Source organism: Canis lupus, chromosome 2 (assembly GCF_003254725.2).
Source record: "Canis lupus dingo isolate Sandy chromosome 2, ASM325472v2, whole genome shotgun sequence".
NCBI lineage: Eukaryota > Metazoa > Chordata > Mammalia > Carnivora > Canidae > Canis > Canis lupus.
In genome coordinates this window covers 30,429,490-30,454,834 of record NC_064244.1, presented here as the reverse complement: position 1 = coordinate 30,454,834, position 25,345 = coordinate 30,429,490, and the positions used below count along the sequence as shown (strand labels likewise).

At 45.7% G+C, this 25,345-nt stretch overlaps 1 long non-coding RNA gene across 1 annotated transcript; it reads left to right on the top strand.

The window, feature by feature from the left end:
* The first annotated feature begins 5,134 nt into the window (after positions 1-5,134).
* Positions 5,135-7,806, top strand: LOC112659008 (uncharacterized). The gene is made up of 5 exons (XR_003136103.2): positions 5,135-5,271; positions 6,728-6,793; positions 7,109-7,201; positions 7,358-7,508; positions 7,595-7,806. It is a non-coding gene; the product is annotated as an uncharacterized LOC112659008 (long non-coding RNA).
* The last annotated feature ends 17,539 nt before the right edge of the window (positions 7,807-25,345 follow it).

The window sequence follows — 25,345 nt, the reverse complement described above, 5'->3', positions numbered from 1 at the left end:
TGGTGTTCAATTTACCAACATACAGAATAACACCCAGTGCTCATCCCGTCAAGATTTTTTTTTTTAATTGATTTACTTGAGGGAGAGGGAAAAAAGAGGGAGAAGCAGACCTTCGATTAGCAGGAAGCCTGATGCGGGACTCCATCCCAGGACCCTGGGATCATGGCCTGAGCAGAAGTTAGATGCTTAACCAACTGAGCCACCCACATGCCCTCAGAAATAACCATCCTTAACATTGTGGCTCAACTTATTAAAGACCAGTCCGAATATTTTCCTGCCCCACATCAATCAACCCTGTCTTACTGTGGGTGAAGACAAAGGTCTGGTCTCTGTCTCCATGGAGCTCTCAGCTCAGCAGGGGATACAGGCAATGATACACCAGGAACAGAAGATGCAAGTGTTGTTACCACCCATAGTAAGCGCCAGAAATAATGTAGTCTCGGTGCAGGGATGAGGGAGAAAGGGCAGAGGCGAGAGGCATTCCTGGAGAGAGGGGCTAGGGAGGGCCCGAGTGCATGAGAAGTAGGGGAAGAGCTTTTGCAGCAGAGGGAGTGCACACAGCAAAGCAACGGTGGCTCCTTGAGAGGCAGAGGGGGCCCAAGGTGTCCAGAGCTTACTGAATACTTGGAAAGTGCCGGGCAAGGGTTCTGAGAGGTGAATGGATGTGGCCTGGTTTTCACAGGTTCTGCAGACCTTGGTAAGAACTTTTTAATTTTTTTAAATCCCCTTATAGATATAATATGAAGCTTTAAAACACAGGACTAAATAAAATGAGAGAGAAAATGAACTCAGGTTTGGCTTAAGTAACTGAATAGATAAGAATCCACTTTTCTGAGCTAAAGATGGTTGAGAAAGAAAAGGGATGGGGTGGATATAGGGCTGGAAAGTGGGTTTCCCCTCTCTGCATAGGGCATGCAGTGATTTTAGGACAGTTGGTTGAAGATGGAGTATGTGTGTGTGTAGGGGGCTGGGGGGCAGAGTCTGTGGTTGAGGGACCAGAGTATGATTAGATAAACATACATATTTGTGAGACATTAGCGTAGTACTTAAACCCAGGAAGATGGATGCACTTAAGAACACAGTGTAGACAGAGAGGCAGAAAGGGCCTGGAATTCCTCTGAAAAGTCAACGAGTGGAGCTAAGGTTGAGAAGAAGCCACTGAAGAACCAGGGCAGATCGTGGACGCAGAAGCAAATCCTCGGAGCCTGTTATCCACTTGTCGCACAGGGAGAAGGTTTGGGAAGCAAGCTGTCTAGGGTGTGCGGTGACGTGGAGAAGTGGAAGAAATTGAACGGAATGGACAGGAAAGATGCCTCAGCCCCAGAAACAGCCCTGACTGTGGCCATCACTCACCCCATATCCAACCATGAGCCACGGGCTTCATCTCATTAATATTAATATTACCGCTTGCACCTGTCCATCCTTGTCACTCCCTCTGCCAGTACATCGTCTCCTAGGTTATTAAACGACCTTCCACTTGGCTCAGATTCACCCAGCCTGGCCCTCTCCGATGCATCTCCAAACTGTGCCAGAGAAGATCTTTCAAAAACACCTGCTGATAATGTCATTCATGTGCTGGAAGCCAGTGAGTGCCCTGCCTACCCTGCCCCACAGTTTTTCAGGATAAAAGTCAAACTCCTTAGTGTATTCTTTTAATTAAATTAATTAATTAATCATTCATTCATTCATTCATTCATTCATTCATTCATTAATGAGAAACACAGAGAGAGAGAGAGGTAGAGACACAGGCAGAGGGAGAAGCAGGCTCCATGCAGGGAGCTCGACGTGGGACTCGATCCCAGGACCTTGGGATCACACCCTGAGCCCAAGACAGATGCTCAACCACTGAGCCATTCAAGCGTCCCAATTTTTATTTTTTGAGAGAGAGGGTATGTGAACAAGATAACAGGTGGTGGGGAGGGGGAGGGGTAGAGAGAGAGAGAATTTTCAGCAGACTCCATGTGTCCAGCACAGGGCCCAATGCAGTGCTCCATTTCACCATCCCGAGATCATGACCTGAGCCAAAGTCAAGAGTCGGACACCTCACGGACTAGGCCACCCAAGCGCCCCCAAACTCTAGGTTGAACACACACGGCAACTGATGGACATTTAAATTACTTCCTGTTCAGGTGATTGTGCCAAGACTACCATACGGATTCTCACACATTTCTTGCCATACTCGTATGCACGTGTATCTTTGGATGTATAACTGGGCTGTAAGTAACCTATGTTAGGAGACAGGAGAAGAAAACCCGAATAAAGCCAGACAGATTAGAAGTGACTGATTAGTGTTAGAATAATAGACATGAAAGCAGTTATCAAAGAGATATAAACTGGACAGCCCAGGGAATCAATGAATTCAAAACCTGGTTCTCTGAATCAATTGATAAAACAGACACAACTTAGCAAACCTGGTCAGGAAAAAAAAAAATGGAAAAGCACAAATGCAGAATATGGGGAAAGGAAAGAAATGCAGCATCACTGCGGATCCTAACAACGTGGCGGATAATGGCAGATCGTTTCCTGGCGCTGGGGCTAACAACACGGATGTAGGGGCCTCTAGGCCTGGAGGTGAGCAGGCCACATGGGTGCTGTGGGGTGGGGGCAGGGTGAATGCAGGAACATGTTCCTTTGGGGGCACTCAGGAGAAGCAGTGTCACTCTCCGCAGGTAGAGGGACCTGCACTCGGGGGCTGCGTCCTGCTTTCGGGCTCACGGCGCTCTGGCCTGGGCTCCCCTCCAACACAAAGCCCCCAGCTGCCCCCTCTCTCTTAAAGGATGCCTCGGATTGCACTGGGACCACTCAGATAATCCAGGATAATCTCTCCATCTAAGATCCTTATCTTACATCTGGAAAGTTCCTACTGTGAGGGAAGGCGATCTACTCATAGGCTCTGGGCAGTGGGAAACAAGAGAGTGTCTCGAACAGTGTTTTGCAAATCAGTTTGAGATTTAAGATGACGTGAACAAATGAATGAAGATGAGAAGAAATAGAAAATGTTCATGATCTTATTTCTGTGAATGGAATCTGTAATTTAGAGCTCAGATCCTGGAGAATTAACAGCGTTAAGTCGTCAAGACTTAAGGAAGAATTTGTGCGAATCGTACACAAACGGATCTGGACCACGGAATATGGGAAACACCTGCGGACTTCCCGTGAGGCCAGTGTGACTTCACTGCCACGGCATAACGGGCCCTCGGGGGACAAGAAAAGTGCAGGCAAATCGTCATCAACACAGGTACTATCTCGTAGGCGGAGTATTAACAGCCAAACCAATGGTGATACAAAGAATAACGCATCACAACCACGTTGGGCTGATCCTATGGATGCAGGTTTAACACTGAGAATTCAAACGATGTGATTTATCATATTAAACATATTAAAGAAGGGAAATCACATGAGATCATCCATAAAATGCAAAGTAAGCACTTGTTATGTTCAGCACCCATTCAAGGAAAAACTCTCAGCAAACTACAAACAGAGGGGGAGGTTTCCTTTATATAATGAAGAGAATCCACTAAAAGCAAGCTACAGAAAATATACTTGATAACCAAATCTTGAAAGCTTTCTGCTTCAGAGTGGGAATCCAGTATAGCGACTTCCATCCAGTGATCGACCAGGATCCCTGTCCCGTGCAACAGCCAAGCAAAAGAAATTGGGAATAAAGAAATAAAACTATCGTTTTGCAAAGACACCATGGTTGCCTAGATAGAAAATCCTTTAGAATATACAGATAAGCAATCCTTTAGAATAAACAGAGAAACAATTAGAATAAGTGAATCTAACAATGTCAGCCAAGAACAAAGAGTGCAGATATCCACAAAAAGGCATTTATGAAAAAGTTTACTGTGGCTTCATCACAATGGCCCCAAAGTGGAAACAGCTCTAGTGTTTCCAGTCTAATGCTAAATGATGTGGGATATAGTCACGCCGTGGAATGTAGACAGGACAAAGTGTGGATGCATATCCGCCCGACATACTACCACCAGACACGCAAGAATATATACTCTGGTGCCATATGTCCCATTTCCAGAAACTACGACGTTGGTCAAGTAAACTCACAAAGGTAGCTGTCAGAACCTTTGAAAGGCTATGATTCAAAGATTCTGGGTGTCGATGAAGCTCCTCGATTTCAGGCCTCCCCTGGGATTGTTGGAACATATCCGCTCTGGGTAAGGAGCACGACTGTACACTTAATGATTCGTTTATTTTACTGCAGGAATGTTGGAAGGAAAACAAGTTAAAATAGTTTAAGAATGAACAAGTAGGGGCGCCTGGGTGGCTCAGTCTGTCAAGGGTCCGACTCTTGAGTTTTGGCTCAGGTCATGATCTAGGCTAGGGGTCCTGGGATCGAGCCCCGAGTCATTCTCCATGCTCAGTGGGGTGCCTGCTTGAGATCTTGAGATTCTCTGTCTCTCTCTCTCTGTTGCTCCTCCCTTTCTCTCTCTAAAATAAATAAATAAATCTTAAAAATTGAACAGTGTGGTGAATAAATACATCATATCTGTAAACAATTATACAGTCACTTGACAGAACTTATTTGATGTAATACTATAACTTCAATCACTACAAGGTTTTTTAATGGAGATTTTGAATTTTTCTGGCTTTTTCACTAGGGTTGTCTACACATGTAAATCAGGTACTTGAATTTAGCCAAATGGCAATGGTTGGGAGTTGGGAGAGCTGCAGGACTACCGGACTGACTCTTCATCTACTTTAAAATTTGTCATATGGGCACCAAGATAAAAAAAAAAAAAAAAAAAAAAAAAGTGACAAGAGAATCTGAAATCTCCCAGAACAGCTGTGACCTGGAGTTCCAAAGACAAAAGCCAGGATTCAAAATCCTGCTACCTGCTTTTGAAAGGTGAGCTTCCAAACCTTGCAAAACCTCGTTTTTTGTGTGCCAGGGTTGTAATGTCATGTATTGAAAGAAGGATTTACTGGAAACAGGACTTGTAAAGGATGAATGGAATTTTGCTGATAATATTTAATATGCTGGTGACCACAACCACTTACTAACACGGGGACCAGGTTTGCTCTGAAATCCTCACATGGAACCCACCCTTTGTTTCCTCAGGGACACACAAAGCCACCGTTCCCATAGCAACACTGTCTTGTGATGTCAGAAATCAGGGCTAGGCCTTGAATGATAAAACAAAAGCATGTTGGCTAGCTAGCAAGGAAAGCGTGGTGAAAAGGATGGTGCTAGGCTCCAATGAGAGGAAGCACTGTGTCTGTACCTACACACCATGTAATTGTTTTATACTTGAGGTTTGTAAATAATCCATTTAAAAAAAATGTGTATTTTTTAGAAGTCAGTATTTCTTTGGATATGTTGGATCACTCAGAAAATAAGGTTTTCCTTTGGCTGTCATTAGCATCTATTTTTCTCTTGTATGCAGTCAAGAAGAAATCAAAGACGGAAGAATTCATTTGCCCATATCCTCAAAGTGTTTTGACGTTGGTCCTTTGCAGGGAGTAAATAATTTTTATTGTGTATGCGAGGGTGTCAGGGACTGTCTGGTAAAGATCTAAATGGCATGAATGTGCGTGTTTTTGTGAATGCAAAGATTTCTAATAATACGTTTCTGAGAATTCAAGATAAATAGGATATTGTAGAAATATATTATGGAACTTTAAAAAAATTCCCTGGTCTCCTCAAATGTTTTTTCTTTTTTTTTCTTTTTTTTAATAATAAATTTATTTTTTATTGGTGTTCAATTTACAACATACAGAATAACACCAGTCCTCATCCCGTCAAGTGCCCCACTCAGCGCCCGTCACCCATTCACCCCCACCCCCGCCCTCCTCCCCTTCCATCACCCCTAGTTCGTTTCCCAGAGTTAGCAGTCTTTACGTTCTGTCTCCCTTTCTGATATTTCCCACACATTTCTTCTCCCTTCCCTTATATTCCCTTTCACTATTATTTATATTCCCCAAATGAATGAGACCGTACAATGTTTGTCCTTCTCCGATTGACTTACTTCACTCAGCATAATACCCTCCAGTTCCATCCACGTTGAAGCAAATGGTGGGTATTTGTCATTTCTAATGGCTGAGGAATATTCCATTGTATACATAAACCACATCTTCTTTATCCAAATGTTTTTTCTTTTTAAAAAATTTGAGATCGTGGGTGGCTCAAACACCCAACTCTTCATTTCGGTTCAGGTCCTGATCTCAGGGTACTAAGATCGAGCCCCTTGTGTATTCTGTGCTCATCAGGGAGTCGGCTTGAGATTCTCTCTCTCCCTCTGTCTCAGCCCCTCCTCCCCCTCTAAAAAAATTGATTATTGATGTCTAGTTGATATTGTGTATTTTTTTTTTAAGAAAATGTTTTGTGAAAATTCTTACTTCGTTGTCAAATGGAAAAGGACTTCTCTTCCTGCAGCTTCCAGGGCAAGCCCTGGAAGCCCAAGGTTCTGCTTTGATCGTCCTCAAATCCTCTGTAACTGAATATATTGTACACGATACCATTAGCCAGAAGAGCTGATTACATGTGCTGCTTTTTCTGAATAGATTTCAGAGAAAACGAGATATTGATTTAAGGGGAAGCCTCAATATAGAAGCGGTTGGAATAGCTATTGAGTTTGCAGATACTTGAGTGCAACCACTGTGAGTGACACAACTTTAGCCTACAACAGACAGTTTACTATAAGCCCCGTATTTGCTAAGAGGGTATCTTCCCAAGCTGTGGTTTTGTTTCTGTGATATATTTGTTTTTCAGAACAAATGGTGTTGAAGAATCCAGCATCAACATATCTGCCAAGATCTCTGAAGTGACTAAACTTAGGTAAATATACACACATGTAAACATATATGTTACGTACAGAGGTCCCAAAGGCATAATAGTACTGATCATTCCTACGACACTTAAAGACTCGGTAATATATTTCATTCAATTTTAAAACCCATGAAATAATATATATTTCAAGCTCTATGATCCAAGGGAAATTGTTAAAATAATGCATTCACATTTTATATTGTGAAATGCAACTATCTGCTCACGCTTCCTAAAAATGTAGTGTCTACACTACTGAGATCATTAGTATCAGTGTGAACCAATAACAGGAAGGGCCGAGATTACTGAGTCCCCGTGCTATTTCAGGCACTGGAGGGGATGCTTCTGAATTGCTCCTGTCGGGAGTCCTCACGGCTGTTCCAGGAGTGAGTGCAGTTATTCCCCATGTGCTGAGCAGAGGTAGGCCAACTGGCCGATGAAGGCCGACCTGGGGTGTCGAATGGCTTTTGTGGATCACAGAGATGACACATTGAACAGCCTCTCCATATACTGCCCCTGGGGTTAATGGAATTCAAATGCCTCAAAGGCTGAGAGACTCTCATTCCATCCATGCAGGCCTTTGCTCTGGGCAGGTTGATGCTCACGCGATGGCCCCGAATGCAACCCATGGGAACCTCTGAACAGCTTAGGGGCAAGCCATTTGTGACTAGGAAAAAACCCCAAAATATGCTCAAGAAGACATCTGATCATTGCCCACGCTTCTCAGGTGACACAGCCTCTAAACATAAGCAAATACCCCCTAAGGGCCTAAATATTGCCATGGAAAATATTATCTTGGTCTTTCTTTCGCAGTTGCCATGGAATGTTGGTATCCTGACCGTGGGAAGAAGATCAATAATCGTATTTAAATGTGGGCTGGGGACGGGGTGACTGGGTGACAGGCACTGAGGGGGGCACTTGATGGGATGAGCACTGGGTGTTATACTATATGTTGGCAAATCTAACTCCAATAAAAATAGAGCAAAAAAAATTAATAAAAAAAATAAATGTGGCAAGCACGGAACATCCACTATGCAAGCAATCTGTTTTTATTTCTTGCTGAGAGGTTGTATTGTAGGGTTTGGTAATGCAATTTCAATTAGGTGTCTGAAGAGAAATAATGCTTTTAAGTTTAGGAAATTTTAGAGAATTCTTTGAGGGAGATTCTCTTTTTAAAATTCCATGACTACATGACTATCCTGATAGCCTTTGAAGTTTTTTTTTTTTTTTTTTTTTTTTTTTTTTGGTCTGAAATGGAGTCTTATTTTCTCCATTCTTTTAAGGAAACTTTTTTTTTTCACCCTCCACAGCATGATGACTTTCTTTCATGTTTACACAAAGCTGGATGCCGTTATTTTATAAGACGCCCATCTCTGCAAACAACCCTATAATTTTTAGACTTTTCAATGTCATTACCATAAACACAAATCAGTGATTCTCCAGCCCCTGGTTGGCTTTGAAATGGCATTTAGAATTTGTGTGTGACTCTATTGCCTCTCTCAGCTGGATTACCTCGTGGAGCAAATTCTGCCGGCAAGTTACTATGGGCTCCGCGTTATCGTTCTTCAAATTCTTGATGTGGCTGATATGCGCAAGCAGCCCACTTGGGAAAAGGAATGTGTCATTTCATCCTACTCAGATAGGATGGGATGTGGGCGGAGGGAAATACATATTTCGCGAAGGGGACTTGTGCAAGTGGCTACGGGCCGCTGAAGACTTGCACCTTGCATGCGGGCGGTCCGGTGTCACCCTTCCAGCCAGCAGAGCTTTGAAGATGAAAGTTCAGTAGAAAGTATTTCAGTCTTCGGCGCCTGACAGCTCAGTTGGCTCTACCTCCCTTCTCTGTGGCCTTAGAGTGATTTAGTGAGGTGGGCACATGTGTTAGCTCTGTCTGGATGCCAGCGATCCACAGGTGAGTTCAAGCTCCTCCTTCAGGTAGAATCTCATCCGATTTGCTGCTTTCTTCTGCTAATAGCAGGAGCATCTGTTGGTCTTGTTTGACTCCAATGATTTGCAGGTATAGGTTAGATAAGCTTTTCTGGAACCTTCCCATGTCCTCTGTGTGAGATCCAGGGCCAGTCACTGGCTAGGATGTATTCTGTGAAAGTCCCCTCCCCTCCCTATGCCTACTAAAGCACGATGATGACGTGCATGTAGATAGACATGAGGATTGTATGAGGTAATGTTTATGAAATACTCAGCGCAATACACAAAATGCAGCCCAAATGTTATCCTGAGGCATTTCCAGACCTGGTGTGTGTGGGAAATTATAATATTTGCACATCACCTTATAGTGTGCCTGTGATGGGAAGCTTGCAGCCTGATGTCGTCAGAGGCTCGGCTGTCCCAGGGCTGAAGGGGTTCCATGGTGGGTAGACCTGTCAACCCATCTCCAAGCCTGGGTGCCCCCCTACCCACAGATGGAGGGTTCGTCCTGGGTGGGGAGAAGGCCTGCGAGGCATCTGGCCCCACCCAGGGCTAACTGTGAGAATTTCCTCAGTACACAATATTTGGAGGCTGTCAAGATATGTCTATGTGCACTTGTGTGGGTTTCTAGGAGTTTTTAGAAAGCATGACACAGTCAATCCATTAGATTCAAACTACTGTACAAAAGGGAAAACCATATAGACAAGGTCTCTGGGACTTAGAGTTTTTCCTTTATATACACAGGCAGAGAAGCAATGGGCAGAGCTGCACAGAACCTGAATTCTGGTGCTGGTCTTGCCACCAATAGCTGCCTAAGCCTTGTAAGTTCTCTAAGCTTCTGTTTTCTCATCTATGAAATTAGTTGGTTGGACCAATCTTTAAAATCCCCTCAACAACTGATCCTATCATATTCTCAGATTGTAAAAAAAAAAAAATTCTTGATATATATTTGAGTGCTTTGCATGCCTATCAACATCCATGGGAACGTTAGTGGTCCTGTCCCTTAACCTCTAAGAGCTGGCCTAGCAAATGTGGCAAGGGAATCTAGCATGCCTTGTTGTTCCCCCCACACTCTCCCTTGTTTACATGACAACTGAGGACTTGCAGAGGTACATTCCAGAACGGACAGATGTACAGAAGCTCAGAGGTGCAGGGTAGACCATTACAGACAGTCTTCAGGGGAGGGGGGGCGGGTAGCTAGCTCAGCTTCTAGCTTGTATAGTCCGCTTCTTTAAAAGTGAAAATCCTACGAGTTTTCAGGTTCCGTGGGCATGAACAAGAGTGATTTTTTTCAGTGATTAAAATAGTATGTTGGATTATAAGTTGCATTTCCACTTTGGCTCTAATGCATATTCTCCTGTTTCTGCACCTGTTTTTCTGGGTACAAATGGGAGACTAATATTCTTCTGTCATGACTTATGTGAGGCCCAATATTCAAAACCAGGGTAAACCTAGGAAACATGATTCATTTGGCTGAGCTATTAACTCAGAACAGACAGGAGCTTAATTTTCTTTTAGATGAGTGTAATGTATTCTTTGATGTCTGGAAGAAGACTTTTTCACTTTTATGGAAGTATCAAACTCTGAAAGATTAATTTTTACATAGATATTTGTCTGTGTTTTGTAAGAAATGTTGCCCTGTCTGCCACCAGATCTCAAGAGGATAGAACTCAAACACTTCCAGGCTTTCCTGCCTGAGCCCTTCACAGAATTCTCTCCATGCTACACCTGGGGTTTTGCCCCACGATGGATCTTCTGAGTGTCCCCAATTTGGACTCTTCCAACCTGGACTTGACCCTAACAGAGCTGTTTGTACATGCTGTTCTTTGGTGTTGATTAGTTGTTTCTTGGAAGGATGACTCAAAGCCAGCCCAGCAGGAGGATTGTTCTCCGGCTTTGATTCCCAATGGTGTGTGCCCAGTTGGATTTTGGAATCGCTTGGGACTGGTGGGGCTCCTTTTTGCTTTCTTGTCTACTTTTTTTGAATGTGAATCTCTATAACTATTGTTCCATGCCTGTTTCAACATTATATTTCAGAAGCAGATAACCTGTTTCATGAGTTTCACAGGTTCACATGGAGAGGAGCTTTGGCCCAGGGTGGATTGTGCCAAGAGCCTCACTTCAGACCTGATTTAGATGATGAGATTTGGGACTTTTAGACTGAGAGAGAGAAATTAGATCTGATGCTATAAAGGGTGGCTGCCTTTAGGGGCCTGGGGATGGTGATATATTCTGCATGTGGGAGACATGAATCCTTGGAAAACACGATGCCCACAGGTTGGGCTGAGGACCCACACAGGGTCCCATAGAACCAGACAAGAAGGTCCTTGGCTTCAGAAGGATGGAACTCAAATGTGAGCCAGCAAGAGGTGAAAGCAGGGTTGAAGATGGAGACAGAGCAGTACAGATGGACTCAGAAAAGAAAGGAGAGAGTCTCATCTTTGTTCAGGGTCTGAGCATCTTTATTGAGGATGGTGATCTGGTGTATATGTCCCCTCAGACATCTGGGAACCAACTAGAACAAAGTCAAGGGCCTACTTGCCAAGATGTCTAGCTCCGGTGATCTGGAATGCACACATCATGGTTTCATCCACTCATTCTCACTTGCTCCTCTCCTAGATGTCATCTGTTCTAGGAAATATTAACTCTTTGTCCCCTACAAAGAGAATATATGCTATTAGCATTATGAGACATGCGTAAAGTAGGATGGAGTTCCTTGCAGTTCCTAGCAAGAACAGAAGCAGGAAAAGTAGCAAAGATGATCCTGAGTTCCCTGTCTTAAACAGAATTCCCTTGAGTTCCCTGTCTTAAACAGAGGCCACACTCTGGTAAACTGAAAAAAATAAAAAAAAGATCCCACAAAGATGTCTGTATCTTAATCCCCAGAACCTGTGAATATGTTACTCTGCTTGGCCAAAGGAACTTTATAGTCATGATTAAGTTAAAGCTTTTGAGATGGGGAGATTATCCTGGATTATCCCGGTGGGCCTGATATGATCTCAAGGATCGTTACCATTGGAAGAGGGTGTTAGGCGTGGAGGAAACAACAGAGATGCCATCATGAGAGGAAGTCAGTCTGACATTTCTGCTGGCTTTGCTGATGGAAGGGGCCACGAAAGCAGCAGTAAAGGTGACTTCTAGAAGCTGGAAAGGAAAGGAAACAGATTCTCCCCTGGAGCCTCCAGAAAGGAAGACACCTTCTGGATAGCTTGATTTTAGCCTCATGAGACCCAGTTCCTACTCTGATCTCCAGAACTGCAGGATGACACACTTGGGTTGCTTTAGCCCATTATGCTTCTCTGGCATCAGCACTAGGCAAAAAACAAAAAACAAAACCAAACCAAACAAAAAACAGTTATTGAGGCAGGATTGTCAAGAACAGTTAATGCCGGTTGGGCACACTGATGTCCGAATGGCCCCCTGTTTTCCTGTAAAACAGCTCTGCTGAGTGCCAACCTTTATACAAGAAACAGCTCCTCTTTATAAGTGACTTTTTGACCAATTCAAAGATTAGCAGGCTATCGCGTAGGTGATGGCAGCAGCGTTTCCCAGAATACTGACAGAGAAAGGAAAGAACTTGGAGGTCAGTGTTGAGCTGCACTGGCGTTTACACGTCCCTCAGTCCCTGCCTGGGGGCAGCCGGACTCCAGAAACCAAGAGCTTAACAAGGTGAACATGGAAGGGAACCAACACAAGTGTGTAAAACAAAGCAGTCAGTGCAAGAAGCTACCGCGGCACACATGGCCCTGGCATGATCCGCTCAGGTGGCTGATGATGAAAACGGTTCCTGTTGACCTTCTGCTCTGGCACCACACCACACAACAGGTTTAAAGCTATACTTACCTGAAATGCTGCCTAATTATACAAAAATCTGAGGATGCTTCTGGAGGAATATGTGGTTCAGAGAATGATGGTGGCAATGCAGCGGTCAGCACCCAAGGCCCCTGTGAATAGGTGTAGCGGGGAAAGAGGCCACAGGTTCTCATTTAATGATGGAAAACTCTCAAGGATGGCATGTTCCTTTAGCGAAAGCTCCAGGGAAGGTGATGTCAAAAGTCTCTTCTGTGACAATTTCCAGGCCGTTACCTGGAAAATGACCAGCATTGTGCACATCTCAAGATCCTTCTTCTAGCCTGAGCATCCACCATGAGCCAGTGGAGACCACGTGATTTTCTGTCCCAGACCTTCCGAGGAGGCACGCTGCGTACGTTCCGGGCCTCAGGCCACCAACACAAGATAGCCAGGAAAGGCTTCTTGTCCGTGTTCCACGTAGTCAGCATTGGGCGTCTCTTTAGTGTTTGAGTTTTAATTTTCTCCAAAATTAAGCTCCCATAAAATAAGAAGAAATGGCAAAAACAATTCAATCATTATTGTTAATTACTCAGGAAGAAAAGGAAGAAAGAAGAAAGAAAGAGAAAGAAAGAAAGAAAGAAAGAAAGAAAGAAAGAAAGAAAGAAAGAAAGAAAGAGAAAGAAAGAAAGAAAAAGAGTAGACTGTTTGCTCTTACATGGGGATGATGCTCAGTCAATCTCCTCTGTTTTAGGAAGCAAGATTAGGAGACACACCCATGCTCCTATCCCCAGCTTGCAGCTGAGGCGCGACGTCAATGTGGGCTGTTGGGGTGTCCAGGTGGCTCAGCGGTTGAGCCTGGGATCCGAGATGGAGTCCCACGTCAGGCTCCCTGCATTGAGCCTGCTTCTCCCTCTGCCTCTGTCTCTGCCTCTCTCTCTCTCTGTGTCTCATGAGTAAATAAATAAAATATTTAAAAGAAAAACAAAACAAAACAAAACAGAACAAAAACTGGGCTGTTTTCCAGGCCAGTCGCCTTCCCACTGTGTCAAGGACACCAGTGGATGAATATGACAGTCAGAGCAGGTGTCACAGCTGAGATGCTGCTGAGCGCGAATGCCTCGATGGGAGATGCAGTGTGAGGCCTTTGGAGCAGCGATGAGGCAACGCTGGAATCTTCCACGGGTCTGGGTGCTTTCCCTGGCAATACTGGTAGGCTTTGGAGAAGGATGGACACCAGGTGAAGCTCCTCAGGCCCTCTGAGTCTCAGTGTTCACATATGTAGAGTAGGGATTGCAGTAACACCTGCCTCATAGGGTTGGTGCAAAGATTAAATAAAATACGTAACGCGCCTTCCTATCACTAGACCGTGACATCTACGTTATGGGCCTAGAGTCTGACTTGTATGGAGGCTCCCAGACTACTCAGCAGCAAGCCAGTTTCCTCATGTAAGGAGATCCGTAGGATTTCTGAGTTCTGCGCTGACATTGTCAGGCGGGGGGAGGGCATCTTGCTAAAGACTCAACGGAGCTCTTGTCCAGAGTCCATCTCCGGAGGCTTTGTCTTGCGGAATCAGCAGAGATGTCCTCAGAACCAGCTCAGCTTTGTGGGGCCCACAGGAATTAATGTGTCACCTCTTATTTTTTTCCTAAGCCCATTCTGATCAGTGATTCCCAGGCTGTGAGCTGCAGGCTTGAGTTTACACACAGTCGCAGGAGGGCTCCTTCATCTGCAGCCTCTTTGGCCAAATAACTAGCGTGTGTCACGCACAGTTCCTCGTTTCTGCTCACGTGTTTATGGGCACATCGCACGTCCCCTACATTGCTGTGCCCGGTGCGAAGAGCATAAAGAGGAGCAAGCCACGATTTTTGGAGGAGACAGACATGCACATCTTGAGCATGCTGAGAGGTGTTAAGTGCAGTACCTGGAGCTTAAGGTCACTCAGAGGAGAGAAGCTGTGGGAAGAGCAAGTGAGGGGAAACAGGGTGGTGGTGGGGGGAATATCCGTGGAGGAGGCCCCACTGCTGATGGGATTCCTGCCCAAAGGAAAGCAGCACCAAGGCAAATGTGGGGAGCCGGGCAGGGGCTAGGGGGCTGTGACTGCGGGCCAAGGTAGCAGCATGAGCCATTATAATATGTGAATTTAACCTAAGCTGGTTGTGCTTTGCCAGAACTGGAGTCAGAGCCTGTATTTCAAGTGAATGAAATTATATGAGGTCACTGCACTTTAGAAACAAACAAAGAAAAAATTAGTGAAGCAAAAGCACTATTTCCTGTTGCTCCAGATCCTGGGGAACCCCAGGGAAAGGTACATTTAAAAAACTGGGTGGGGATCCCTGGGTGGCTCAGTGGTTTAGCGCCTGCCTTTGGCCCAGGGCGTGATCCTGGAGTCCCGGGATCGAGTCCCATGTCGGGCTCCTGGCATGGAGCCTGCTTCTCCCTCCTCCTGTGTCTCTGCCTCTCTCTCTCTCTCTCTCTCTGTGTCTATAATAAATAAATAAATAAATAAATAAATAAATAAATAAATAAATAAATACTGGGTGACGGGCACTGAGGAGGGCACGTGACGGGATGAGAACTGGGGGTTATACTCTATGTGGGCAACTTGAACTTAAATTAAAAAAAAATGTAAAATAAATAAATAAAAGCTAAGGTAAAAAACATCCTGCACTGGTCTGCAAGAACTGTGCTGCACCTCTGCGCCAAGTGAACAAATACCCACAAATGTGATATTTCGAGGCACTCTCAAGGTGCCCTTGTTCTAACATGCGTTGCCAGTTAAAATGCAAACAAAGAGCTAGAAAGAGATGACTGTTCCTTGCCAGGCCACTGCCTCGCTGGCCCCTGTGAAAGCATGTGCGCCCGTGGAGATCAGACCCTCTTTGAGGCTTTGTCCCCTTGATGCGTCCCCAGGAACCCCGGCAGACCGGGACCTGTAGTGTCCCCTTGGCCTGGAAGCTCCTTGACGGAATGGAAGCGAGAGTCCCTGGCATCGAGCGTGGACACGGCACCCCCGTGGCTACCCTGGGTCTCAATCTTTCCTCTTGATGTACTTCTGTCGCTCTTAGAACCCCTGCCCACCTGGCTGCGCCTTTCTGGCTGCTTCGGGGCTGTCACAGACTCGCTGTGGGTCATTGAGTCTCGTCTTGTCCGAATACAACCATTGAGTTACACCCTTCGTTGTCACCATCACTGTTTAGAAAACTACTCAGCTCCTCACTCCCGGGGAGCTGAATGTTTGCCAACCTGGGGCCACGGTGTGGGTTCCACGAGATGGGATGACTCTTGGGGGGCGGATCCTGCAGAGGTGGCATGTGCATCCGATCAAGCACAGTTAAAAATTCGATCACGGTCACCGTTTTCCCAAGAGCAAATATTAATAAGATGTCAGAGGGGGAGGAACAAACTGCTCTGGGAAGGGCAAGAGTGGAAGACGAAAGCTGCATTTGGACCACGGAGCACATATGACGAGACAGGGTGACAGAGCGGGGCGGGAGGGGGCACCGCTGCTCCACCAGCCGCCAGCAGGCTCTGTGTCCTCTGCCCCGAGAGGCCGCCCATCAGCCAACCTGGCCCCGTGAAAGGAGCGGATGTCGTCCTGCCTGGGCTGGTGCAGTAGCCAACCGACATGAAAGGTCTGGGCAGCGACTTTTATCTTTCCCGTGTTGCCAAGTCATCACGTTAAGGCTGGCTCACCGACGGTCATGAAGGGTTTCTGTCCCTAAACATACATATGGATTGTTTGGGACCCATAAGGAGTGACCGTTTCTGAGAGCTGCCAGTTTTGCCGCTGCGGCGCTTCACAGCGACCTGCCACTACTCCTTTGTTACCCCGGGAGCGTAGGGTCAAAAGCGCCCTGAAGACAGCTGTCTGTGCGTCATTCGCTGGCCGACTGAGCCACAGCCATGGGCCGCAGGGCAGGTGCTGAGGGCCAAGGCTTTGTCGTGCTTGCCTCCCGTAGGGACGCATCTGCTGTGGGGTCCTTAACAGGAAAAGGACTTCAAACACAGACAGCAAGTACAGAGGCATTGCCGTGAAAAGTGTTTTTCTATCCAAGGATAAAAGGATCAGGAGCCCTGGTGGTCACAGGGGCGATCGTGGGCACGTCTCCAAAGGGATGAGACCCGGCAAGGGGCCTGTGTGAGGCCAGGTGGCGGAGGCCAGCGAGCGGGGCACAGGGCGACACGAGGATGCTTACAGCCTCTGGTGGCCTCAGCAGGTGATGGGTGTCGAGACGGGGAGTAGGTCGTGTGCGGGAGAAGCCTGGACATGTAGAGACCAGGGGAAGCTGCAGATGTGTTTCATGGACCTCGACACGTGGCCTATGGTGTCTGCAGCTGGAGAGCAAGGGACACATTTGCCCAACATTGAGGGAGAAGGGTCTGCGGCCTGGATGCCTGTTCTCCTGTTGGCTTCTACTGGCAATATCTTTCCTGTATTTTATCCAAAAACAAAACAGGGATTTCTTTCCAGTGGCTACTTTATCCTTGTTTCCAGCTGGTCCCTACCACGTCACCTTAATCTCGTGCTACCAGGCTTTTGCATGTGGGTGCTGAATGTGGAAAGGCTCTGATTGTCACTCCACACCTTCTTGCCTTTTCCTTATAGCAGCAGGCTCCACCTCTCCCCTTCGTCCCCTGCTCCTTGGGAGTCAAGAAGGTACAGCTAAGGAGGGGCCCGTGACCACTTTCCAGATAAAGGAGCGCGATCCCAGACCTGTGCTGGTTTCCACCAGCCCTCCCTTCTCTCATCTCGCGGACTGGGGCCAGCTTCATCTCCGCAGACCAGAAACAATCATTCTGGAGGATGTGAGCAACAAGAGAGAAGGTACCTGGGCCCTTGGATGACCTCAAGGAACAGAGCTGCCCACAGCTCCCGGAGCCTGCCTGCCTCTGGACTATGACAAGAGACATAGAGACTTTGGTCCTCGGTGAGCCCTTGTCAACCTAGCCGGCGTCCCATTGAACGTGTGGTTGTTTATACAAGGCCCCCTTTGACGTCAGATTCCAAGCACATTGACTGCATTTGACCAAAAGCAAAGGCGCAGCTGAGGAAATTCTAAATCCCTTAGCCTGTGATCCTGAGAATTCTTTCAGATTTAAATGTGTGTGACTCCATCTATCCTTTTTTTTTTTTTTTTTTTTTTATTTCTATCCTTTAATATACCTGGGAGGAAGGGTTGGGTGGTCTTTGGATGTTAAATCTTTCGCCACTGATTTCAAAGGATGAAGACAGAGATATTGAGGTTAAGTAGCTACAACGATTAATTTAACGTGTGAGTTTGACCTGCCGCAGAGCGCTCAGATGAAGCATTCCTTCTAGGCGTGTCTCTGGGGGTGTTTTCAGATGAGATATGAGCATTTGAATCCGTTGAACCCAGCAAAGTGGGTGGCCTTTCCCAAGGGTGGGTGGGTGTGGGTGTCATCCAATCTACCAATGGCCTGAAGAGAACAAAAGGCAGAAGAAGGAGGATCTCGTTCCTTTTTTCCTGCCTCACAAAGGAGCTGGGACATCTCTTCTCCTGCCCTCAGACTGCATATTACAATATTGGCTTCCCCGGTTCTTGGGGTCGCAGAGTCCAGACTGCATTATATCACGGGCTCTCTGGATCTCCAGCTGGCAGACAGCAGATCACGGGACTCAGCCTCCATAATCGCAGGAGCCAATATCTCATAATCAGTCAATCAATCAATCAACCTCCATCTCTCTAATCTATCATCTATCTATCTATCTACCCATGTACCTATTTATCTGGACTATGTTTCTCAGGAGAAGCCCATTACTGGTAACATAACCAAAAGTACAAAAATGTAGATATTTTTATAAGTGAATCATTTGAAAAACTTTGCCAGAAAAAATTTCTTGACCTACTAAAAAATATATATAATATATATATATATAGTAGAAAGAGAAAAATAGTATTGAATAGGCATGGAGGAAATAAAAGTAATGGTGAAAATCTTGAAAAGGAACAACCTGCCTGTTTATAATACTATGGTCATATGGGTCCAGGGACCAGGCTGGGGATTCTGGAGGCATGTCAGGTGGAGTCACAGCTCTGTAGACAGATGCCCAGCACCAGCGGCTCCACGGCGAGCGCCCCCCTGACCCTCACCAGGGAGACTCTCTAGCAAGAGGTCACGGGGCTCATGGTCAGGACGCTAGAATCCAGCAGTCTGCTATGCTCGTGCACTTTCACTGTGCTTCTAACTTGGCAGGCACCTTCTGGAACCTTTGGGTCTGGACTCATCCAGTGAATTACCTCTGATTCTCTTTTAAGATTATTTCTAAAGTTTTTCTTCTTTTCGTTATGTTTAAAATCGTTGTCCCAAACCACCTGTGTTTTCTTATCCCTCCGTCTTTCCCAATGTATCAGGCATTCTCTGGTCCAACCCTCTCGTCCTCCTTGGCTCTCACCACCTGGGAGAGACTGGGTTCCATTGGATTATTCAGTATTCCCTTTTATTTACAACACCATAGCTACCTTCAAAACATAGATGACAGTCATTATTTCCAAACCATTTGGAATTTCTTTTTAAAGGAAGGTGTCATGAAAATATGATATCCAGTATTTTACTAAAATAAACATAGGTGGCATCTACTGTCATCTCCATTTCTAGAATTTTATAATTCCACCAGGAAAAGACATCAAGTTTGTCTGATGTGATTTATTCCATCAATGTCGTAAATGTCAGGGCCGGGCTCCATGTGGTTCCTCTGTTTCCTAGCCGATGTCCAGGTAAAGGATGGGATTGTAGTTTCAGGCTGGGCACAAAATAGAAGGGATTCAGCTTAGACTATCTCCAGCTCCACGGTGTCTGCAGACATAAAATACACATTTCTGAGGACTTGTTTTAGGATTTTCCTTTTTGAGATATTCTCTCTTAGCTCAAGAGTTATTCTCCTTGACAGAAGTTAATAGGTGCCTCTCATTACCAGTTTCTATTTGCATTTTAAGTTGATATAATGACTGCATTATTTCTGTTAATGATCTTTGCATGGCCCACTTTGACTACATCTGGAACTCCGACAGTTTTGCATTCATTAATCCATATATTAACCCACTTACTAACTGTGCCATTTTGAGAGGGTTATCTCATTTCTACAATGGAGAAACCCTACTTCCTTATGGTATTGAGTGAAATAATGCACATGAAAACACCTCAGCTTTATTACATCCTCACAAGTACTATTTCTACCTTCATTTTCTCCTGATGGTTTTGATAAAGGATCTAGTGAGGAGTAACAGAGAAAACCTGAGCCTCAGTGTTGGAGATATACCTTTATCAGATCTCCTATCTTGAGTGCTATCTGTGTAAAACTCCTGCAGAAAGCATTTATGCAAAAACCCTGGTGTATCACGTGGTCGCAATCAGTGTAGCTCTTACCTGCGATTGGTTAACCTGCGATTGGTCTAACCTAATGCATCCCTCTAAGTCATCTGATTGTGTTTCTCTTTCTGAGATGTATTCATGGGCCTCGACAAGTGGCCCTAGAACTCTTTAACATGCTGTGTAAGTCACCATTCTTGATAAATTTGGGGGTCAATATGGCTGAAAACCAGATTGTGAATCATGGAAAATTTACCATGGCAGATCAATGCCAAGTCCCACAGAGGCTCCTTCCACTGAAAGGCTCATCTTCCTTGGCAATCTCTAACATTGCTGGCATATGTTACATTCAGGGTCCCGGGTCTACCACTTTACCATCCATTCCAACACTTGAGTTCCCCTGAGCCTTGAAGCAAATGCTACCTGGTAAATAAAAACACCCCACTCCGTCTAACAGACTACATAGGAAGATGGAGTACAGAACATGCAAACATACACAATACCAGTAGCTGCATAAAACAGAGGTTAAGGTTGCAAAGGACTGATTGTCATATTAAATGCCAAAGGATCTGTGCATCACTGATTTTATAAGATAAATGAACAGAGATGGTGAGAGTGGACAGAGAGGGCTTTCTAAACCATCCAGGAACTGAGTTGACCAGTAAGGTTGCATTGCAGGACCTCTGTGGGTGACCACTTAGGCTGCACATAGTGCGATTACAGCAAGTACTTTCTCATAGATGAAAAATAAAAAAATAAAGGGCCCAAGGTGGTTCAGTCAGTTATGCATCTGCCTTTGGCCCAGGTCATGATCCCAGGTCCCTGGATCGAACCCTGCATTGAGTTCCCTGGTCTGTAGGGTGCCTGCTTCTCCCTCTCCCTCTTCAACTCTTCCTGTGTGTTCTCTCTCTCTCAAATAAATAAATAAAAATATATTTTTAAAATTTAAAAAATAATACGATGTTTGAGCCATTGGAAAATGCATGAAACATTGGTTACATAATGGATTGCCAAATGGAAATACGTTCCACAAATAATTTTGTAATTTTCGTTGGATCAGACACTTTCCATGATGCTAGGGGATTTTTGTCCATTACTAGGATCTTTGTGAGTCTTAGAGATTCTACATATCGGAGACAATCTAACTGACCTCTTTCATCTAACTAATGAGGAAACTGAGGCCCAAGTTCACAAGCTAGTCAATGACAGAGGCTGGAATTAGTAAAGACAGTGAGAAGCCCACAGCAGGCCCTGACTCTGGACAAGAGCCCTACCCAGCATACCCAGCTCTGCACATTTCAGAAGACCAAGCTAACTGTTAGCAGAAGGTAAATGAACCAAGTGGCTGCAAAATTTGCTTTCTCTTGAAAATTCTACTCTAAGTCAGGGACAGAGTCAAAAGTTCTGTCTGTTATGGATGAAACAGTGAAGGAGAAATCATTAAAATCAACTCAAAATGAGCTTCCTTCTAATAATTCAATGGGGTGCACCCAATAAGGTTATTATTTTTAAGATGAATTACTTCTTCATTTTCTCATTAAAAATGTCCTTGGGAGAGAATAGATATTCCTGTATCCTGTTAGGCTTTTGGAGCTATTCTGGACATGGCATTTATCTATGAAACCATAAAATTAAAGAGAATATGGTCTCATCTATGCAGTTAATCTTCTAATTAATTACAACTCATCATGTGTGATTTCTTTGTGTCTGAGCTATGTTTATTTTTCCTCAGTGTTTATATTAGGCACTTTGGGTCTACACAAGATGTCCTACAAATCGTATTTTGTTGAAAAAGACCCATTTCCTCAAGCACAAAACTTGTGGATATGTTACTTACACAATGGCTTGAGTATAGATTGATCAGTGCTAAAGCATCCTTTCTGTGAAATATCATGTCATGGAGGTGACACTGTGCTTCAAAGAATCACACCTCAGTGCCCCGGGGAAATGGATAAAAATAAAGAGGATGCTGGTCTATTATCCACAAATAGAAATTTGTCATGTTTCCCATTGACTTTGAAACACAGTCTCCCAGATACAATTTCCTTCTTCTCTGTGCCATTTGTTTTAATCATCTAAGACTAGAAAGGACCAAATCAAATAGCAGGAGTATTTTGTGTGAATTAGAAAAATATCCCACTCTCGTCCTCCCTTTAAAAAACTCTGCCACATATAAGAAGACTCATCAGGGAAGCAGGCTATCACTCAAGGCCACCTCTGAGTAATGTCCCTTCGACGCTTGTTTCCATACCAAATGTTGAGAGTGGAGGAGGCACATGGACATGTGGACTGCCCATCGTTGGCTCTCTTCTCACCCTGTCAGCTTCCCATTTCAGTAAAGAGGAGGGTACTTGGGTCTACATGGAATTTTCAGAATCTCCTCCCAAGTTCCATGCAGAAACCACATGGGGAAGACTTCTGCTGTTCACAACTGCTCAGTGAGGGCTTGGATTGCCAGGCACCCCAGTCTCTAGGAGCAGTTCTCTTAGAGCCCAGGCCTTGTCTTGGGGCCTTTGACAACTCATTCACTACAACACTTCTAAGGAGCCAAGACTGGCCCAAGAAAAATCCTCAACTCAAGAAAAATGCGTTCTAATTCCCATTTTTATAGGATTTGTAGGTTAGATGGGTTATGGGTTATAGAATATGGAAGGTCAAGTCACCTACAGGTTAATCTGATAGAGAGGAAATGGTTCTGGGAGCTCTGTAGCATTCTCTTTGGAATGTTCCAGAAGATACACTAGAATGTGGGGATACTTACTACCTCCAACCTTAGGTTTTGGACTTGAAGAAAAATTCCTTGTCATTAAGACTTTTTTTTTCCCCAAAATCATTACTATATTTAAGGATGGGGAGATTTCAAGGAAGGAAAATGTGAGGATTGTCTGTACTTCAGCTGGTCACAGTCTAACAGGGGAGATAAGGCTTGGATCGATGAGTCAAGTGGGTTAATCATCACGAGAATGTTGAACCGTGTTTCCCAGTGGGAGATGGAAACACAAGAGTGGGCTCTGTTAGGAGGTATATGTGTATGTGTGTGGAGATAGAATTATTTGCATCCTTCCGGGCCCTCATGATCACCTGGAGATGTGCATTCATTCAACAAATATTAAATGTACGCCTACTGTGTGCAAGGCACTCTTGCTGGCACTTGAGATATAGTAAACGAGAAAAACAAAGGTGTCCTCTTGTGTGGCAACGACACTCTGGTGGTGGCAGGTGTTCATTAAACAGAAGCTCATACTGGGCAGCTCCACTTTGTCACAGGGTGATGAGTGCAGTGTGGGGAGGGATGGAAGTCAGGATGGGGCGGCGCAGGAGCGGGAGTGGGGCCGGGCAGGATGGTATCTTGGGGAGGACGACGCTTGGCCAGGATGCACGGGGGCTGGAGCAGAGTAAACTCCAATAGACCAAGCAGAGTACACGAGGGGAATAGGGCAGCCAGTGCCGGTGGGTGTTTGTCCGCGGGACATGACTCCGGCTCGGAGTGAAGTAGGGAGCTACTGAGTCCAGAGATGCTGCTATTTGGCACTTAAAGCTGACCCTGGTTGCTGTGTCAAGAATAAACCCTAATGGAGCACGGATGGAAGCACCAAGACCAGCTACGAGGCTGTTGCATAATCCAGGTGAGAGGCTCGAATTGCTCACACCTGTGTTGTAATGACAGGGAAGAGTGGTCGGACCCGAGCATCTGACAGGGTTCCTTGGTGCTGCGGATGTGCAGCAGGAGGGCAAGACCAAGTTAACTGCAGATTTCTGTCCCAAGCAATGGGAAGAATGGAACTGCCATCGGTGACACCAGGAAGGCTGAACGACGAACCGTTTGGCAGGAGAGAAGCGCCAGCTTCGTGTTGGACTTGCCCATTTGGACGCACCACCGGACCGTGCAGGTGGCAACGCCCAGCAGGGGGGTTGATACACTATCTGGAACGTGGACGAAGTAGGTCTGGGATTGAAGTACACACACGGTGGTTGATCATTCTCGGAGCAGCCTGAGCCACCGCACAGTACCCTCGCGCCAAGGGAGCAGTGAGAGAAGAGGAGGCGTCTGGATCCCCGAGGCCTCCACATCCCCTCCTGCTTTGTCACAAGTTAAAGTTGCTACCAGGGGAGACCCCGACCCACTCTCTCGCATGCGTCGAGTTAAATGACACCTCTCATCAAGATTGTAGACCTCCCAGGGATTGAATGTGGATCCTTGATGAGACCCCCCGAGAATAGGCTGGGGGGGGCAGGGTATATCTCAGGGAGGTCCTGGCATGATCTAGAAGCTGGTCCCATAGGTTGGATGCATGTTTCAAGCTGCCTGTTTACATACTGAGCCCTCTGTGCTGTATGTAATGCTTCCTTATCCCAGGGGTGGAGACATAAAAAAGAAAACAAGAAAGTCCCCACTAAGGAGGCAGATTAGGAAGCACAGAGCAGTACAATGTGTTTTTTTTTTTTTCGTTGAGAGTGATTTCTTTTGCCCCCCCTGAGTTAATATTTCAGAAACGAAACCAAAATGTGTCTTTGTCTGAATTTCCAAAAATCTGAATTCTGAAGGGAACTTCTAAAGCGTGTGGCCGGTACACCATCGGAGAGCCGAAGATGGGGGCTGCGTCTCCTTTCTGCGCTTGACCAGTGCTCGGCCCTAAGTGCCAGCTCCGAATTCCACGTGGAGGCGGAGGGGTGGGCTGGAGGGGGTGTGTCAGCAAACACCCTGTGTTGTTATTCATGCTAGGAAATCGGGAATTCCCCACTCCGTGTTTTATAGCTGCTTGACCGGGCAACGTCCCATGTATCCTCAGGCATCCTTTAGTCCCTCCTAATGATCAAGATATTTGTCTGAGTCTCTGACAGCCAGATGGGTCCGAAGGACAGAGACATGCTCGTATCTTAGTTGTGTGACAAAAACGCTTTCCATCCAGTGTGGGAAATGATTAAAAAGGAATGGGGGGAAATGAGAAAAAAGGATGCCAAAATATCTGATCCACTCGGCTCAGAGAGGGTTTTATTTTTTACTTATTTATTTTTAAGATTTTATCTATTTATTCTTGAGAGACACAGAGAGAGAGGCAGAGACCCAGGCAGAGGGAGAAGCAGGCTCCCTGTGGGGGGCCTGACGTGGGACTCGATCCTGGGACCCCGGGGTCACGCCCTGAACCGAAGGCAGACGCTCAGCCACGGAGCCACCCAGGGGCCCCTCAGAGAGGGTTTGAAAGTCAATCACGTAACTTTGTGGCCTGTTGGTTTCCCTGGGGCCTGGATTCTACGGCCCTTACGAGAACCAGGCCTGGAAAGGTCAGCGCGCAGAGCGGAACACCGATGAGAAAGGTCAAGTGTTCAAATCCATCACGACTCCTGGGCTTTATAAGGTTCTGTTGAATCAGGATGATGCAGGGTTTTCCTTTTAGAGGGAGAAGGATGGATTTGCCGCACGTGGGCCGTGTCTTGGTCCCTGTCCGTGCTCTGGCCGGCGTGGGGGGTCAGGATGCGGCCGCGGGCCACCTGTCGGGAGGTGCCGGGTGAAGGGCG